The 18,540-nt window shown below is 43.2% G+C and overlaps 1 protein-coding gene across 1 annotated transcript in view; it reads right to left on the bottom strand.

Annotated features, from left to right (window-relative positions):
- The window catches only part of RAD21L1 (RAD21 cohesin complex component like 1), a 49,159-nt gene extending 46,015 nt beyond the window's left edge, over positions 1-3,144 (bottom strand). Inside the window, exon 1 of the mRNA XM_070381521.1 lies at positions 2,758-3,144. The gene's annotated coding sequence lies outside the window, so the exon portion shown is untranslated. The remainder of the gene's footprint in view (positions 1-2,757) is intronic.
- Positions 3,145-18,540: the final 15,396 nt, after the last annotated feature.

Here is an 18,540-nt window from a genome sequence, read left to right on the forward strand (position 1 = left end):
TAGTGAAAAAACAATCTTTTAGATCAGTGATAATAATTTTCCATCACTTTGGAATCATAGCGGGAGAAGGGAGTCCAGGTTGTAATACTCTCATGGGTTCCATAACAGCATTGATTTTTCTTAAATCTGTAAGCATTCTCCATTTACCTGATTTCTTTTTAATCAGAGACCGGTGAATTCCAAGGGCTAGTAGTTTCTACTATATGTCCTAATTTTAATTGTTCTTCTACTAGCGTTTGTAAGGCTTCGATTTTTTCTTTTGATAAAGGCCACAGTTCCACCCATATAGGTTTATCTGAAAGCCATTTTATTTTTAATGCAGTCTTTGGAACAGTGGCCCCTAGGCTAAATTTTGAGGAGTACTAGGGTGAAGTCCCATATTAGTCATAATTTGTTTTGTCTGAGACATTATGGGAGGTATTGTAACATAAGCTCCCTATTGCATAAGTAAATCACGGCCCATAAGTTAATAGGAATATCAGTGACCAATGGTTGAAGCCTAACAGTTTGTTGATCGGGCCCCTGGCAACACACAGGGCATGCACTCTGAGCTATATTGCTCATTGTTCCTATTCCAGTAATAATTGTAAGAACTTGTTGTAACTGCCAGGATTGAGGCCAGTGTTTAGAGGCAATGATAGAAACATCTGCCCCTGTGTCCACAAGTCCAGGGAATTGCCTTCCCATAATTTTTATTTCTAATTTTGGTCTTTCATCTGCAACAAAAATTTGCCAAAATACTTGTTTTCCTGTACTTCCAAATTCCCCTATTCTCTTTTTAGGAGAATTTAATTTTATATAAGGTAATAATAACAATTGAGCAGTTTGATCTCCCTTAGATATTTGATAGGGAACATCGGGTTGTAGCATTGTAAGTATTTCTCCTTCAAAATCTTCATCTATTATTCCTATCTGAACTTCGACCCCCTTTAAAGTGAGATGGCTTCTTCTTATTATTAAACCAACAGTATTTTTAGGGAGGGGTCCCCAGATGTCAGTTGGTATTTTATATATTCCCATACAGGGCATTACTACTAAATTTTCTAAGGCTGGTATGTCTAATGCTGTGCTCCCTGATGTTGCGGGGAGTAAGTCATGAACTGATTGTTTTCTTGAGGTTGAGCTGGGAAGGCAAAGGGAACTGTGTTCCAAGTGCCTGCACTGTTTTTCGGGCCCCGAGCCAGGCTCCAATTCCCGTTTCCTGACAAGGGAGTCCCGTCTTTATGAAATTTTGACCTACATTGATTTGCCCAGTGATTTCCCTTATGGCATTTTGGGCATAATCCTGGAGTCTTGATATCATTTTTTATCTTTTTAAAATTTCCTCCTTTACAGTCTTTTTTAATGTGTCCTAATTTTCCACATTGGTGACATCTCATATCCGTCTTTTTATTAGCCTTAGACAATGCTTGAGCCAGGAGTTGCATTTTATATGGTTCTGACCCAATATCCTGGCAAACTTTAAGATATTCTTCTAGAGGGGCACCCTGTGCTTTGAGAGGCTGAATCGCCTTTTTGCATTCTGAGTTAGCATTGTCATAAGCAAGAACTTGCATCAGCAAATCTCTCAAACCAGGCTGTGAGACTGTTTTGTTCAAATTTTGATGTAGCCTGGTGATAAAATCTACAAAAGGTTCCCCATTTGATTGTTTAATTTGGGTAAACGAAACCGAGGCTTGTCGGGGTGGATTTATTCTCTCCCAGGCTTTTAAACGTATCATTCTCACTTGAGTAAGTAATTGATCATTAAATTATAACTGAGTTTGGATGCCAAAATTTCCTCTGCTACCCATTAATTGACCAAGCGTTATATTAACTGGCCGGTTGGCAGTCGCATTTCTGTGAGCTTGTTGATTTGCCTCATCTTGCCACCGGGTCCTAAATTGTAAAAATTCTGAGGTGGATAGGCAAGTTCTGGCTATCACTTCCCAATCACAAGGAATTAACCGGTCAACTTGTGAAAGTCCCTGAATTAGTCCCATGGTATAAGGAGAATTAGTTCCATATTGGGTACATGCCTGTTTTATCTCCCTTATAGTTTTAAATGGTATGGCTGTTATAATCGTAATGCATTCCTCCTTGTGGGAATTGAGGATATGGTGGGATTTGAGTTACAGCCACGGGGAGAACTAAAGCGTCTTTATCCCCCTGCATACGAACCCCTTTTTGTAAAGGCATCATTTTACTAGGCACGGTTATCTGTGGTTTAAAAGCAAATCCATCATCCCAAGGGGTTTCAGGATTGAAAGGGGGAGGCTCAACCAGAGGTGCAGTCGGACGAGCGAGCAAGATCTGTTCTTGACTTCTGTCATTCTTTTGGCTCTTATTTTTCGTTTTTGTTGATTGCTTCTCTTCCTCATCACCAATGTTATCATATAAATTCATTTCTTCCATTTGTTCTTGTAATTGTTCTGTAGAATCCCCTAAATCCGAGCCTTTGGATTGCAGTGGTCCCTAAAGCTGTGCTAATAAGATTCCCTACTGACCATACAGACAAAGGAATCTTTTCCCCAGCGTGGGAAGGCACAGCGCAGGCAACGCGTAACTTCTTGCCATTCCTCATACCTCAAAGTCCCTCTGTCTGGAGCTAGCCAGTAGCAATATTTTTCAGTGGCATAAAACAATTCTTTAAAAGAGGATTGAGATATCTCAACCTCCGAACTAACAAAGTTTTTAACACTTGCATACAGTCACTATGCTTAGAAGGATTTCGCCCCATTGTTACCCTGATTGACAAATTCGCAGGCGTGTGCTTACCAAGGTTCGTTCCTCGTCTGAGCTGGCCGGATTTCCCTGAGTTCTCCGCCGCCAGGAGCGTAGCCTCGAGGCTGGTTTCACTTTCAGTTCCCTGTTCAGTCCAGCTCGACAAACAGGGTTTCCGAAAGCGAAAGCGGGATACAGCGGCGGAGACAAGACACAAGAGTTCAGTGAAAGGCGAGGATCAGGGGACCAACACCGCTCCCAGGTGAAGGTGCCGAAACTGAATCCGTGCCGGCTTTGCTATACTCTCAGCCGCGAAGGAAGGGATGTGCAGGGGCTTAAGCAATAACTCATGTGGCCTTCAGGGCAAAGAACAAAGTGATCATTAACCTTTCGGTAAACAAGAAACAGTAATCAGTAACAAATCAGTAACTAAGACTAATATTCTTATCTATAGATTTCCTCCAGATACGGAAAAACATGTAACTCTGAGAGGCCAGTTGGGAAACAGTCTGGGGTTGGTTTTCTGCCTCCAGGATCATATCTTATTTTCAAGATTATAAACTGTTCGCTCTGGACTTGTTCCAAGAGTCCCATGCCTTAAAGCATCCAATTTATCAATAATTATAAATTCTGTGGCCCTCACCTGGGCCTGCTTTTCTTCTGTTCTTCCTGTCTCCTACAATAGTCCAACTCTGACATCCATACATGACTACTGGAAAAACCATAGCTTTGACTACACGGACCTTTGTTGGCAAAGTAATATCTCTGCTTTGTAATATGCTGTCTAGGTTGGTTATAACTTTTCTTCCAAGGAGCAAGCATCTTTTAATTTCATGGCTGCAGTCACCATCTGCAGTGATTTTGGAGCCCAAAAAATAAAGTCTGCCACTGTTTCCCCTGTTTCCCCATCTATTTTCCATAAAGCGATGGGACCAGATGCCATGATCTTCGTTTTCTGAATGTTGAGTTTTAAGCCAACTTTTTCACTCTCCTCTTTCACTTTCATCAAGAGGTTCTTTAGTTCTTTGCTTTCTGCCATAGGGGTGGTGTCGTCTGCATATCTGACGTTATTGATATTTCTCCCGGCAATCTTGATTCCAGCTTATGCTTCTTCCAGTCCAGCATTTCTCATGAATATTAGGCATCATTATTATTGCTAAAGAGATCATTCACACTGACCTGTGCTTTAGGGACAGCAAACATTTTCCTACTTGGAATATTACAGCTTTCAATAACTAAAGCCGACTGCTACAAAGTAAGAAAAATAAAAGAGCATAAGGATCCAAGGCTGGTTTCCTCCTTTGAATTTCCATAGGAAATACTGATAAATCTTGGAATAACAATAGCATTCAGTATATAGGTTATTTAAGGTCCCAGGTTCCTTGCTGATGGGTTGTCTCATTTACTCTTCAAACAACCTCAGTTTAGTTCAGTTGCTCAGTCATGTCCAACTCTTTGTGACCCCATGGACTGCAGCGTGCCAGGCCTCCGTGTCCATCACCAACTCACGGAGTTTACTCAAAACTCCTGGCCATTGAGTTGGTGATGCCATCTCATCTTCTGTCATCCCCTTCTCCTCCCCGCTTCAATCTTCCCCAGCATCAGGGTCTTTTCAAATGAGTCAGTTCTTCACATCAGGTGGCCAAAGTATTGGAGTTTCAGCTTCAACATCAGTCCTTCCAATGAACATTCAGGACTGATTTCCTTTAGGATGGACTGGTTGGATCTCCTTGCAGTCCAAAGGACTCTCAGGAGTCTTCTCCAACACCACAGTTCAAAAACGTTAATTCTTCCGCTCTCAGCTTTCTTTCTAGTCCAACTCTAACATCCATACATGACTACTGGAAAAACCATAGCTTTGACTAAATGGACCTTTGCCGGCAAAGTAATGTCTCTGCTTTTTAACGTGCCATCTAGGTTGGTCATGATTTTTCTTCCAAGGAACAAGCGTCTTTTAATTTCATGGCTGCAGTCACCATCTGCAGTGATGTTGGAGCCCCCCAAAATAAAGTTTGTCACTATTTCTACTGTTTCCCCATCTATTTGCCATAAAGTGATGGGACCAGATGCCATGATCTTAGTTTTCTGAATGTTGAGTTTTAAGCCAAATTTTTCACTCTCCTCTTTCACTTTCATCAAGAGGTTCTTTAGTTCTTCTTTGCTTTCTGCCATAAGGGTAGTCATATGCATATCTGAGGTTATTGATATTTCTCCCGGCAATCTTGATTCCAGCTTGTGCTTCATCCAGCCCAGCATTTCTCATGATGTACTCTGCATATAAGTTAAATAAGCAGGGTGACAATATACAGCCTTGACATACTCCTTTCCTGATATGGAACCAGTCTGTTGTTCCATGTCCAGTTCTAACTGTTGCTTCTTGACCTGCATACAGATTTCTCAGGAGGCAGGTCAGCTGGTCTGGTATTCCCATCTCTAAGAATTTTCCAGTTTGTTGGGATCCACACAGTCAAAGGCTTTGGTATGGTCAATAAAGCAGAAGTAGATGTTTTTCTGGAACTCTCTTGCTTTTTCGATGATCCAACGGAAGTTGGCAATTTGATCTCTGGTTCCTCTGCCTTTTCTAAATCCAGCTTGAACATCTGGAAGTTCACAGTTCACATACTGTTGAAGCCTCACTTGGAGAATTTTGAGCATTACTTTGCTGGCATGTGAAAGTGAAAGTCACTCAGTCGTGTCCGACTCTTTGTAACCCCATGGACTATATAGTCCATGGAATTCTCCAGGCTAGATAATTGGAGTAGGTAGCCTTTCCCTTCTCTAGGGGATCTTCTCAACTCAGGGATCGAACCCAGGTCTCCCACATTGCAGGCAGATTCTCTACCACCTGAGCCCAAGGCAAATTAGCGTGTGAGGTGAGTGCAACTGTGCGGTAGTTTGAGCATTCTTTGGCATTGCCTTTCTTTGTGATTCGAATGAAAACTGACCCTTTCCATTCCTGTGGCCACTGTTAAGTTTTCCAAATTTGCTGGCATATTGAGTACAGCACTTTCATAGCACCATCTTTTAGGATTTGAAATAGCTCAACTGGAATTCCATCACCTCCACTAGCTTTGGTCGTAGCCATGCTTCCTAAGGCCTAGTTGACTTTGCATTCCAGGATGTCTGGCTCTAGGTGAGTGATCACACCATCATGATTATCTGGGTCAGGAAGATCTTTTTTGTATAGTTCTTCTGTGTATTCTTGCCACCTCTTGTTAATATCTTCTGCTTCTGTTAGGTCCATACCATTTCTGTCCTTTATTGTGCTCATCTTTGCGTGAAAATTTCCCTTGGTATCTCTAATTTTCTTGTAGCGATCTCTAGTCTTTCCCATTCTATTGTTTTCCTCTATTTCTTTGCATTGATCACTGAGGAAGGCTTTCTTATCTCTCCTTGCTATTCTTTGGAACTCTGCATTCAGATGGGTATATCTTTCCTTTTCTCCTTTGCCTTTCCCTTCTCTCTTTTCATAGCTATTTGTAAGGCCTCCTCAGACAACCATTTTGCCTTTTTGCATTTCCTTTTCTTGGGGATGGTCTTGATCACTGCCTCCTGTATAATATCATGAACCTCCATCCATAGTTCTTCAGGCACTCTATCAGATATAATCCCTTAAATTTATTTGTCATTTCCACTGTATAATTGTAAGGGATTTTGATTTAGGTCATACCTGAATGGTCTAGTGGTTTTCCCTACTTTCTTCAATTTCAGTCTGAATTTGACAGTAAAGAGTTCATGATCTGAGCCACAGTCAGCTCCCGGTCTTGTTTTTGCTGACTGTGTAGAGCTTCTCCATCTTTGGTTGCAAAGAATATGATCAATCTGATTTCAGTATTGACCATCTGGTGACGTCCATGTGTAGAGTCTTCTCTTGTGTTGCTGGGAGAAGGTGTTTGCTATGACCAGTACATTCTCTTGGAAAAACTCTATTAGCCTTTGCCCTGCTTCATTTTGTACTACAAGGCCAAATTTGCCTGTTACTCCAGGTATTTATTGACTTCCTACTTTTGCATTCCAGTCCCCTGTGATGAAAAGGACATTTTTGGGGGGTGTTAGTTCTAAAAGGTCTTGTAGATCTTCATAGAAGTGTTCAACTTCAGCTTCTTTGGCATTACTGGTCAGGGCATAGACTTGGATTACTGTGATATTGAATGGTTTGCCTTGAAAACGAACAGAGATCATTCTGTCGTTTTTGAGATTGCATCCAAGTACTGTATTTCAGACTCTTTTGTTGACTATGAGGGCTACTCCATTTCTTCTAAGGGATTCTTACCCACAGTAGTAGATATAATGGTTATCTGAGTTAAATTCACCCATTCTAGTCCATTTTAGTTCACTGATTCCTAAAATATTGATGTTCACTCTGGTCATCTCCTGTTTGACCACTTCCAATTTACCTTGATTCATGGACCTAACATTCCATGTTCCTATGCAATATTGTTCTTTACAGCATCGGACTTTACTTCCATCACCAGTCACATCCACAACTGGGTCTTGTTTTTGCTTTGGCTGCATCTCTTCATTCTTCCTGAGTTATTTCTCCACTGTTCTCCAGTAGCATGTTGGGCACCTACTGACATGGGGAGTTCATCTTTCAGTGACTTATCTTTTTGCCTTTTCATACTGTTCATGGGGTTCTCAAGGCAAGAATACTGAAGTGGTTTGCCATTGCCTTCTCCAGTAGACCACGTTTTGTCAGAACTCTCCACCATGACCTGTCCTTTTTGGGTGGCCCTACATAGCTTGGCTCATAGTTTCATTGAATTAGATAAGGGTGGGGTCCATGTGATCAGATTGGTTAGTTTTCTGTGTTTGTGGTTTTCAGTCTGTCTGTCCTCTGATGGAGAAGGATAAGAGGCTTATGGAAGCTTCCTGATGGGAGAGACTGACTGAGGGGTAATCTGGGTCCTGTTCTGATGGGCGGGGCCATGCTCAGTAAATCTTTAATCCAATTTTCTGTTGAAGGGTGGAGCTGTGTTCCATCCCTGTTATTTGACTTGAGCTCAAACTATGGTGGAGGTAACGAAGATAATCAGTGACCTCCTTCTAAAGGTCCCATGCAAGCACTGCTACACTCAGTCCCCCCAACCCTGCAGCAGGCCACTGCTGAGCCACGCCTCTGCTGGAAACTCCTGGACACTCATGGCAAGTCTGAGTCAGTCTCTTGTGGAGTCACTGCTCCTTTCTCCTGGGTCCTGGTGTGTACAAGGTTTTGTTTGTACCCTCCAAGAGTCTGTTTCCCCAGTCCTGTGTAACTTCTGGCAGCTCTATGGTGGGATTAATGGTGACCTCCTCCAACAGGGCTTATGCCATACCCAGGTCTACTGCACCCAGAGCCCCTGCCCCTGCAGCAGGCCACTGCTGACCCATACCTCCTCAAGAGACACTCACAGTTCTGTCTCAATCTCTGTGGGGTCTCTGGGTCCTGGTGTGCACAAGGTGTTTGAGCCCTCTAAGCATCTCTGGCAGGTATGGAGTTTGATTCTAAATGTGATTTCACTCCTCCTACCATCTTGCTGGGGCTTCTCCTTTGCCCTTGGATGTGGGGTATCACAAGGTAGTTAATAATTCCCCTCCTATTGTGATGAGGAAGTAGCCCGGAGAGGAGAAGCCATGGGTACAGGGTCACATATTTGGGAATGATTTCACTCCCTTTTTCCCACCTCAGGGAACTGTGTCACAGTGACCACTCAGGCAGACCTCTGGGAGATGTCCTTGATGCTAACTTCTTAATATCAATCCATAATCAAGCCCATCTGGAGAAGGCAATGGCACCCCACTCCACTACTCTTGCCTGGAAAATCCCATGGATGGAGGAGCCTGGTAGGCTGCAGTCCATGGGGTCGCTAGGAGTCAGACATGACTGAGCAGCTTCACTTTCGCTTTTCACTTCCACGCATTGGAGAAGGAAATGGCAACCCACTCCAGTGTTCTTGCCTGGAGAATCCCAGGGATGGGGAAGCCTGGTGGGCTGCCATCTCTGGGGTCGCACAGAGTGGGACACGACTGAAGCGACTTAGCAGCAGCAGCAGCAATCAAGCCCATCACTTTACCTTCAAATAGGACTTTATTCATTTCTCACTGTCTCTACCCTCTCTACCACTTCCCTACTAGAGAAGCTGTAACAGCTTCCTCAGCAATCTCCCTCATGTCACTTGCCTCCCTTGAGCCCACTGCCCACACTGCAACCAGAGCGGTCTCCCCTTATAAAGCTCTTTAAGTCTTCCTGTTGCTCTTAGAATAAAACCAAACACCTTCCTGACAACTACAGGGTCCTGCATAGCTTCCCCCTTACTTATTATTTTTTCATGTTCTATGAGTTGATTTATCCTGACCACAGTGAATCTTCAGTTTCAGGGTCCTTGCTTGCCTGGGCCCCTCCAAGTTCCTGGGAGAACATAGCAATATGTTCAGCAGGGTATATGTTTTTATAAACATTGCAGAAGTAAGGTATTTAACTAGAATCCTTTAAGATCATTGTCTTTCAACTCTCCCTCTGTCATAATATATTGTTCAATGCAGTACTGGAAGGATACAGCTAAGACAGAGTTGAGTTAGGTGTACATTACTTTAGATTCAGATGTGTTACGGACTGAATGTTGTGTCCCCCGAAATTCATATGTTGAAATCCTAATCTCCAATGTGATAGTATTGAGAGATGGGGCACTTGGGAGATAATTAGGTCATGAGGGCTCCATGTTAGTAATGTGGGATTAGTTCCCTTATAAAGGAAACCTTTCAACCTTTCTGCCATGTGAGGACACAATGGGAAGACAGCTGTCTATGGAATAGGAAACAGGATCTCACCAGACACTAAGTCTGCTGGCAACTCGATCCTGGACTTCCCAGCCTCCAGAACTGAGAGAAACAAATGTTTGTTGTTTAGCCACCCAGTCTGTGGTGGTTTGTTGTAGTGGCCCAAACAGACGAAGACAAGAACCGTTTATGTGGTTCGCAGTCCCTTTCATCTACAGGTGTGCCATTGCTGTCCATCCCAGGGCAGGAATGGCTTCCAGGAATACTGCTAGTGTCCACTGTGCTGACTCACCCTGCACTGTGACAGGAAGGTGCAGGGCCACAGGTTATGGTAGTGCCCAGCATCAGGGGTGTGTACAAAATGGGTGGGGAAGAGATTTGAAACACACAGTACCAGAGCTAGTCTATAGAAAAGTCTGTTGATCATCAGATGTATTAAACTATATGCAGAGGATTTGGTTCCTAGCAAAGCCCGGTTAGGAAATGGCAACCCACTCCAGGAGTCACTTGCCTCCCTTGGGCCCATTTAAGATTGTTGTCTTTCAACTTTCCCTCTGTCATAATATACTGTGCCTGGGGAATTCCATGCGCAGAGGAGCCCAGTGCGGGTCCCAAAGAGTCGGACATGACTGAGCAGACACACACGCATGCAAAGTCCGGGCAGTGTATCTGGCAGTGCAGCTTGTACAATTATAAATGTCCTGCATGTTTTTTCCTCCTTTCTAATAGAAATTGAATGAACTAAAAGATATCAAAGTCCTACGTTTGTAGGGATATGGAGAACTGTAAACAGCAAGCATAATATATCTATGAGGGAATTTGAGTGTTTTATGATCTCATAGTGTTGGGTTATGCCTCACTTAGCATTTCTGTCCTAGCAGTGTCTTACAAATAAGTGACCTGTAGATCATAACAAAAGTGGTAGAGTAGGCCTTCCATATCCACAGGTTCTGTATCTGTGGATTCAATCAACCTCAGCGAAATATTTGAAAAAAAAATTCCAAAAATTTCCAAAAGCCAACAGCCATACAGTGACAACTATTTACATAGCATTTACATTGTGTTAGATGTTATAAGTAATCTAGAGATTATTTAAAATATGGGGGTGTGTGAGTAGGTTATATGCAAATACTTTATCCTTTTACATAAAGGACCTGAGCATCTGTGGATTTTGGTATCTGCAGGGGAATAATTGTCCTGCAGATTGTTGTTCTTTAGTCACTAAGTGAAAGGGAAAGTGAAGTCGCTCAGTCGTGTCCAACTCTTTGCGACCCCATGGACTGTAGCCTACCAGACTCCTCTGTCCATGGGATTTTCCAGGCAGTAGTAATGGAGTGGATTGCCATTTCCTTCCCCAAGTCTCTAACTCGTGTCCAGCTCTTTTGCGACCCCATGGACTGTACCTACTGGGCTCCTCTGTCCATGGGATTTCCCAGTGGGTTGCTATTTCCCCACAGATACCAAAGAGTAACTGTAATTCATTAAGAGGAATAGATACATTTCATATCAAAGTAATGAATAGACTTGATTGTGATAATCTAATTAATTAAAAGAAGAGGATTATAGGACTTCCCTAGTGGTACAGTGGATAGCAATCTGCCTCTGCCAATGCAGGGGAAACGGGCTCAATCCCTGTCTGGGAAGATCCCACATGCCGAGAAAGCAACTAGGCCCATGCACCACAATGACTGAGCCCACATACTGCAACTATTGAAGCTCACATGCCTAAAACCTGTGCTCCACAATAAGAGAAACCACTGCAATGAGAAGCCTGAGCACAGCAACAAACAGTAGCCCCTGCTTGCCACAACTAGAGAAAGCCTGAGCACAGCAACGAAGACCCAGCGCAACCAATTACAAAAAAAGTGAATTCTATAAATACATTGGGGGAAAGATTCAAATTTCTCATGAAATTTGACATGAAATACTGACATGGATGAAGATAATGTGGAATTCATACTATGCTACCACATGGGGATGCTGACAATAAAACTAGTTAATGGACTGTCAACTCAAAAAGTATTTAAGCTTAGTCACTATATAAAAGGACTTATGTCTGTGTTTCCATTGCTGCCTTACAAATGGCAATACTATCTTTCTAGATTCCATACACATGCGTTAATATGCGGTATTTGACTCTCTTTCAGACTTACTTCACTCTCTGCAGTAGGTTCTAGGTTCATCTACCTCATTTGGACTGACTCAAATGCATTCATTTTTATATCTGCAGGGCAGCAGTGGAGACTTAGACATAGAGAACAGATTTATGGACATAGTGTGGGAAGGAGAGGGCGAGACAAATTGCAAGAATAGCATGAAAACATATACATGCCATGTGTAAAATAGCCATTGGGAATTTGCCGTGTGACACATGGAGCTTAACCCATGTTCCTGACAACCTAGAGAGGTGGAATGGGGTGGGAGATGGGAGGGAGGTTCAAGAGGGAGGGGACATATGTATGCACATGTGCATGCTAAGCTACTTCAGTCATGTCCAGCTCTTTGCAACCCTTATGGACTGTAGCCTGCCAGGTTTCTCCCTCCATGGGATTCTCTAGGCAAGAACACTGGAGTGGGTTGCCATACACTCTTCCAGGGGATCTTCCTGACCCAGGGATCGACCTGCATCTCTTACTTGTCTCCTGCATTGGCAGGCAGGCTCTTTACCACTAGTGCCACCTGGGGAAGCCCCGACATATGTATACCTGTGGCTGATTCATGTTGATGTATGGCAGAAACCAGCACAATATTGTAAAGCAATTATCCTCCAATAAAAAAAATTTTAAAGAGTTATAGCTCATGTATTAATGTTAAAGAAATTTAGAATTTTTTCAAATTTGACAATAATCCTAAGAACTTACATAGCATTAAACTTTACAACTTAGAGAAACTTGTTTAAACTACCCACCAAAAAAGTCAATCTTATAAAGACTGAATTATTGTCTTTATTTATAGAAATAAATCATTATCTTATGGCTATATGGTCAAAGAATATATAGAAAAAAGTTACAGAGCTATATCATGGCAGCTAATTCATAAAAATATTATGCTGTATTTCCAGAGTTTATGATTTTATCATTTGTGTCAGTTTTTAAAATTTCATCATTTGCTGTTATTTCTTCCATAGTTATAAAAGAAAAATTCCCCTCTTTAATGTACTGCTGCACTTATGACTTTTTATTCTTTTTCTTTACTCAAAGAATATCCTAAATTTTATAAGCTTCAGGGCACGTAAAACCTATCTCTGTCCCTACCCAGATCTGTGTTCTTGCTCCCTGTGTGGTAGCCATATATTAAATCCTTTCTATGCCCATTTCTTGGGAAAGTGCCTGACACACCAGAAAACTACTTGTAGATAAATGAATGAAATTGGAATGCAAAAATGTCGACTACAGGAAAGCATGAATTTTATCCATTTAGTTTTTTTTTTTTTATTCTGACATCCAGAACAGCATCTGACACATAGCAGATGCACCATAAGTATTTTTCTATTTTTTAAAAAATTATTTATTTATTAAAAAATATTTCTTATTTATTTGGCTGTGCTGGGTCACAGCTGTGACACTTGGGATCTTCAGTTGTGGCATGTGGGATCTAGATCCCTGACCAGGGATTGAACCCAGGCCCCCTGCATTGGGAGTGCTAAGTCTTAGCCACTGGACCACCAGGGAAATCCCTTCAATTTACTTACTTTTAATTGAAGGATAATTGCTTTACAGTATTGTGTTGGTTTCTACCAAATAAAGTATTCTTCTAAATTAGTCCAGACCTGTTACCCTTTTTATTGCAGATAATGCTTCTTTTCATTGTCTCTGGTTATTCCATTTACAAAGCACTTCCACAAGGTCTCCCACAGCTCTGACAGGTGTCATTTTCATTTCAGAGTTAAGGTTCAGAGGAGGAGAAGTAACTTGCTACAGGTCATTCAGTCAGTGGCAGAGCCGAACCTAGATCTCAGGGCCAGAAAGCGTCAGTGTCCCCCCCCCAGTATAACCCGTTCCTCAGTAAGAAAGCAGACAGTGAAGGCAGTCCCACAATGCAGAGCAGGCTGGTTAACCGAAGAGTTACTCCACATGGACACCAGGTGGCGCCCATCCACCGAGTAAGTCCCTTAGTCCTTGATAAGGAACACAAAAACGTTGATCAGAAAGAAACCAGAGTTTGAACCACCAGTTTCATTTGCTTTCAACTGCCCCGCTTTTCCTTCATTGACCACCCGCTCTTTGGGTCTCAGTTTCCTTTCTGTCAAATGGGAATATCAACAGGTATTTCCTGTATAGCCTGTGATATGCTATGGTGTCCATGCATAGCCCATGTTCAATAAGCATCTGTCCTCATTCTTCTGACAGGGCCCATGGTAACCCCTGGCTGTACAAAATTCTCTTTAGCCCTGCACATTGACAGAGAATGATTTCCAGTAGGAATGAGCAGGAAATTCCTTTTTGTTGATCCTTTACTGTGCTAGATGGAAAAGTGGCCCCTACATCCTAATCCCTGGAGCCCATGAATGTTACTTTACATATTATATCTCCATTTTAGGAATGTAGGGCTTGGGTTTCAGTGGAACTAAGTGGCTCCAAATAACACATTGAGTAAATCTCAGATCTACCTTCTGCCTGAGCAGAGCTCTGAGGGTGTCTTTGCAAATGTGATTAATTTAAGGATCTTGAGATGGGGGATTATCCTGGATTATCAGGTGAGTGTTAAATGTAATCACATATATCCTCAGTAAGGGGAAGGCAGAGGGAGATTGTTCACACACAGAGCAGAAGGCAGAGGTGTAGCTTCAAGCCCAAGAATGCCTGCAGCCACCAGAAGCCAGACAAGGTCGGGAACAGATTATCCCCCAGAGTTTCCACAGGGAGTGCAGCCTGGCACACATCTTGGTTTTGGTCCAGTGAAACAGGAGCAGGACTGTGACCAGGGGGCAGAGGAAGGGCAGAATTCCCATCTTATGAACTGGATTCACGATTTGCTGGGAGTAAGAAAGGGGCTGCACTCCTGGGGACATCCCGACTCTGGGTCTGCTCACCAACCATGGTGATTCCAGGGGGTGTCGTCTAAAGATGTCTTTGAGTTCCTTTCACATACACACATACCCACACATACACACACGTAGACTGTCTCCCCAGACTCTGCCAGAAGGAGCGGCAGGGGAGAGGGGGACACAGGAACCCAACATCTCTGCATCCTCTTTCCCACGGAACCCCTCCCTCCACTTCGTCTGATAGGAAGAGCACCGTTGTGCTGTGGGTCAGAGCTCTGCTTAGGCAAAAGGTAGATCTGAGATTTACTCAATGTGTTATTTGGGGCCACTTAGTTCCACTGAAACCCAAGCCCTACGTTCCTAAAATGGAGATATAATATGACCCTTGCAGAGCTGCTGAGTGGGTTCAGTGCAGCATTTTTACACTGTTTCGTATGGTGCTGGTAGTCAGGGTAGATGACTGATAATGAAAATGAAGAGTTTACATGGCACATACACAGCCCTTGTTAGAAGACAGGCATGGCTGTAAACATTTTACATGTGTTAGCTCACTTTCACGACAACCTCAGAAGGTAGGTATATTATCATTCCCATTCTATACATGATGAAACTGAAGCACAGAGAATTTAATGACTTGCCCAAGGGCACATCATTAGTAAATGGAAAGCTGGGATTTGAGCACGGGCAGTGAGACTCCAGGCTATACTGAGCTACTACACTGTCTTGAGCTAAAAAATTGTAGCTGTTATTATTCATTATAATAGCTAAGATTGATGTGCCAGGACCATGCTGATTCACTGCATTTGCTCAATAGGTATATGAGGTAATTAACTGTTGTGTCTGCACTTTACAGAGGAGCAAATGGAGGCAAGAAAAGTTATGTTATTTGCTTAAGGCCATAGAATTAATATATAGCAGACCTGGGATTCAAATCCAGGCATGCTAGTGTCGTGGCCCTTACTCAATTACTGCATTATACTTCCTGTGTATTGACAATGGTGATGAAGGAAAAGAGATAGAAGAAGAAGAGGCAGAGGAGAGAACAAATCTACCTTATACTAACCTGCTCTGATGCACTCAGATGTCAAAGGTTGAGCTGATTCAACAGATTCCCTTTCTATGGACATCAATGTAGAGAAATAGCAGGACCGTGAAATCTTTAGCAATGGAAGTGGATAAACAAAAAAATGCAGAAAGAAGACCAGAAAGTAAAGCCCAAACATAGTTAAAGGAAGCCAAAGCCAGGAAGTAGGACAGATGGCAGAACAGCCCCCGGCCCTTGGTTCTCAGCCTTCCCTTGAGGGTTTGGGGCTGGTGGACACTCAGTTCCCCAACTCCAACTCGGAGGCTCCTTTCAGCAGGTCTAGGTGGGCCTGGGTGTCCCCGTTCCTAGAGTGCACCCTAGGAGCTTCTGGGGGATGGTGGAGACTGATGAGGACCCACTCTGATGTGGTGAGGAAGCCAGTTGTTGAGAGAGAATAGAGAGTGTGTTTGTCACAGTGGTGCTTGCCAGACTGTCATCCACACCTCACATTTCCCAGCCAACTCCCTCCCCTGGCTGGGACACACCATGTGACTAATTCTAGCCAATGGGCTATGGGCAAAAGGGACACATGTCACCGCCTGGTTAAAATGTGGAAGAGACAGTGTGTGACTCTCCAAATGTATCTTCCCTGCTGTAGCATCAGATGACATCGCAGATGATGGCTGGGTCCCCGAGCATGAGCACCTTCCCTGACACACACCCCATGCCCCCCACAGGAGTGTAGGACATGTAGTGTGAGCCAAGGAGGGACCATGGTTGGGTTGAGTTTTTGAGATCTCAAGGTTGGTTTGTCATAGCAGCAGAGCTGAACACACCTCTTAGGAACACATTGAATGAAACACAGTAAGGCTGGAGTGATGAGTGAACTCTTGTAGACCCAGACCTACCCTTCACTTCCTGGAGTTCCTTCTGTTGGATTTTGATGAGGTTCTGCTTATCATTCTGCCTGAATTTATAATAAGCCCCACCTAGTCCTTGCAGCTGGTATACCACACTGGAAACCTATCCAGTCTTACACGGAGTGGTGGCTTTAAAACACATATGCAAGTTTTTGATGCTCCTCCCATCAAGAGATGGTCTAATTCTCTTGCCCTTGCATGTGAGCTGGGCTTGGTGCCTGGCTTCTTCTGCAAAGGATACAATGGATGTGACACTGTATGACCTTCAAGGCTGGGTCATCAAAGCTATACAGCTTCCTCTTGACTCTTCAGATGCTCATTCTTGGCACCAGCCACTATGCTATGAGGTAACTCAGGTCACATAGAGTGTTCATGGGTAGGTGTTCCAGCTGACAGTCTCAGCTAAGATCCCAGGTAACAGCCCACATCCACTGCCAGATATGTGAATAAGCCTTTGGGATGAATCAAGCTGGACACCATATGACTGTAGCCACTTGAAAGACCAAAAGCAAGAGCTCCCCACCTGAGCCCAGTCCATCCCCAGAACCATGGGAAGCGTGATTTACTGCAACGACGAATGGTTGTTGCAATAATAAAATGATGATGTTTTAAGTTTGGGAGCATTTTGTTACACACCAGTATACAGCCAGAACACACTCCGCAAGATTGTCACACCTGGCCCAGGTCTGAATGCTCGCAGCAAGTAAAGACGAGCCTCTGATCCTTTCTGGTTAAATCACAGTGTGAGCCCTGAACTGCCTGTCCTGACAATAAGTATCACATCTTGTACTGTTGTTCTGCTCCTAATTTTTTAGCTTCTGACCTCGTCAGTCCTTTTCCCGTCTGTGCCCCCTTATCTCCTCACTCTTGGATGCAAGACTTTGGTGTATAGTCCTGTCTTTGCTGCCTCAGCAGAGAAAACCCTAGATTTTCCTTCATGATCACGATCCCCAAGCTCCCTCTGGTGTGCACTGGTTGGCTTGGACAAACATGATCTGTAACCCTGCCCTCCGGGAACCAGCACTGAGGCTGTCATTTCCACTCCAATCCCCTTGTCCCCCAGCATCTGGGCTCAGTCTGAGTTTTTTCTGACCTGGGATCAGAAATTAAATGTTGGTTCCAGAGGTGGGATCTCAAAAACAACAAATACCCCAGCAGAGGGGTGGGTTTATCTTCCCAGATTAGTAGAGACGGGATTGGCAGATGGTCATGGTTTGAGGGCCCAGCTGTGGGAAGTTGGGAGAGGCAAAAGGGGCTAGTGGTTGGCATTGGGCATGGGAAGCAAATGTCACTGTTACTTTGTATGGTCAGGCAGATATTTCGCCTGATGATGGTTGCTAACAAGCTTGTCTATTTGTAATAGTCATAGTTTCACAAATCAATATATTTGTGATTATACAGTAATAATAATGGTATCATTTATTAGCCTTTACAATGTCAAGTGCTGTGTAAGGTGGGTTATATGCATTCTACTATACAATATATATATTAATCCCATGAGCTAGATACTATTTTTATCCTTTCTTTTATAAATGAGATAACTGAGTCTCAAAGAGTAAGTAAATGGTGGAGATCAAAGATCAAAAAGTAAGTAAATGGTGGAGCTGGAAATAAACTCAGGTTAACAACTACATAAGTAGGAACATGCAAGTTAAGGTCACAGTGTAACACCATTTTGCACTCAGTATATTGGCAAAAATTAAGAAGATTGATAATACCAAGTGTTGGCGGAATATGGAGGAACAGGAGCTCTTGGATACAGCTTGTGGGAGTGTAAGCAAATGCCCCACTTTGGAAAATACATTTCTTATAAACTTGAGTATTCACATACCTCCAATTCAACTCTTTGCTATACAGGTATCTGTCGCTTTTCTAAAGTTCACTTGATGCCATTTCACTTTTATGAGAGATATACATTTGGAACTGTTTTTGTGAATTGAAAGAAAGCCCAAGGTGATTTTCATTTTTACAAAACTGAGTGAAAAGTGAAACTGATGTTCAGTGTTTGATCTGGGGTGAGCTGTTACAGAGGCAGCAAACACCCTGGGGAGGGGCAGCAGGGGGCAGGGGGGACTGGGGCCACCAAGCTCCTTCCCCATGAATTTCCCCAGGAACTGCACTCAGCATCTCTCTGCACCAGGCCACCATAG

This window comes from Bos mutus, chromosome 13 (assembly GCF_027580195.1).
Source record: "Bos mutus isolate GX-2022 chromosome 13, NWIPB_WYAK_1.1, whole genome shotgun sequence".
NCBI classification, from domain to species: Eukaryota; Metazoa; Chordata; class Mammalia; order Artiodactyla; family Bovidae; genus Bos; species Bos mutus.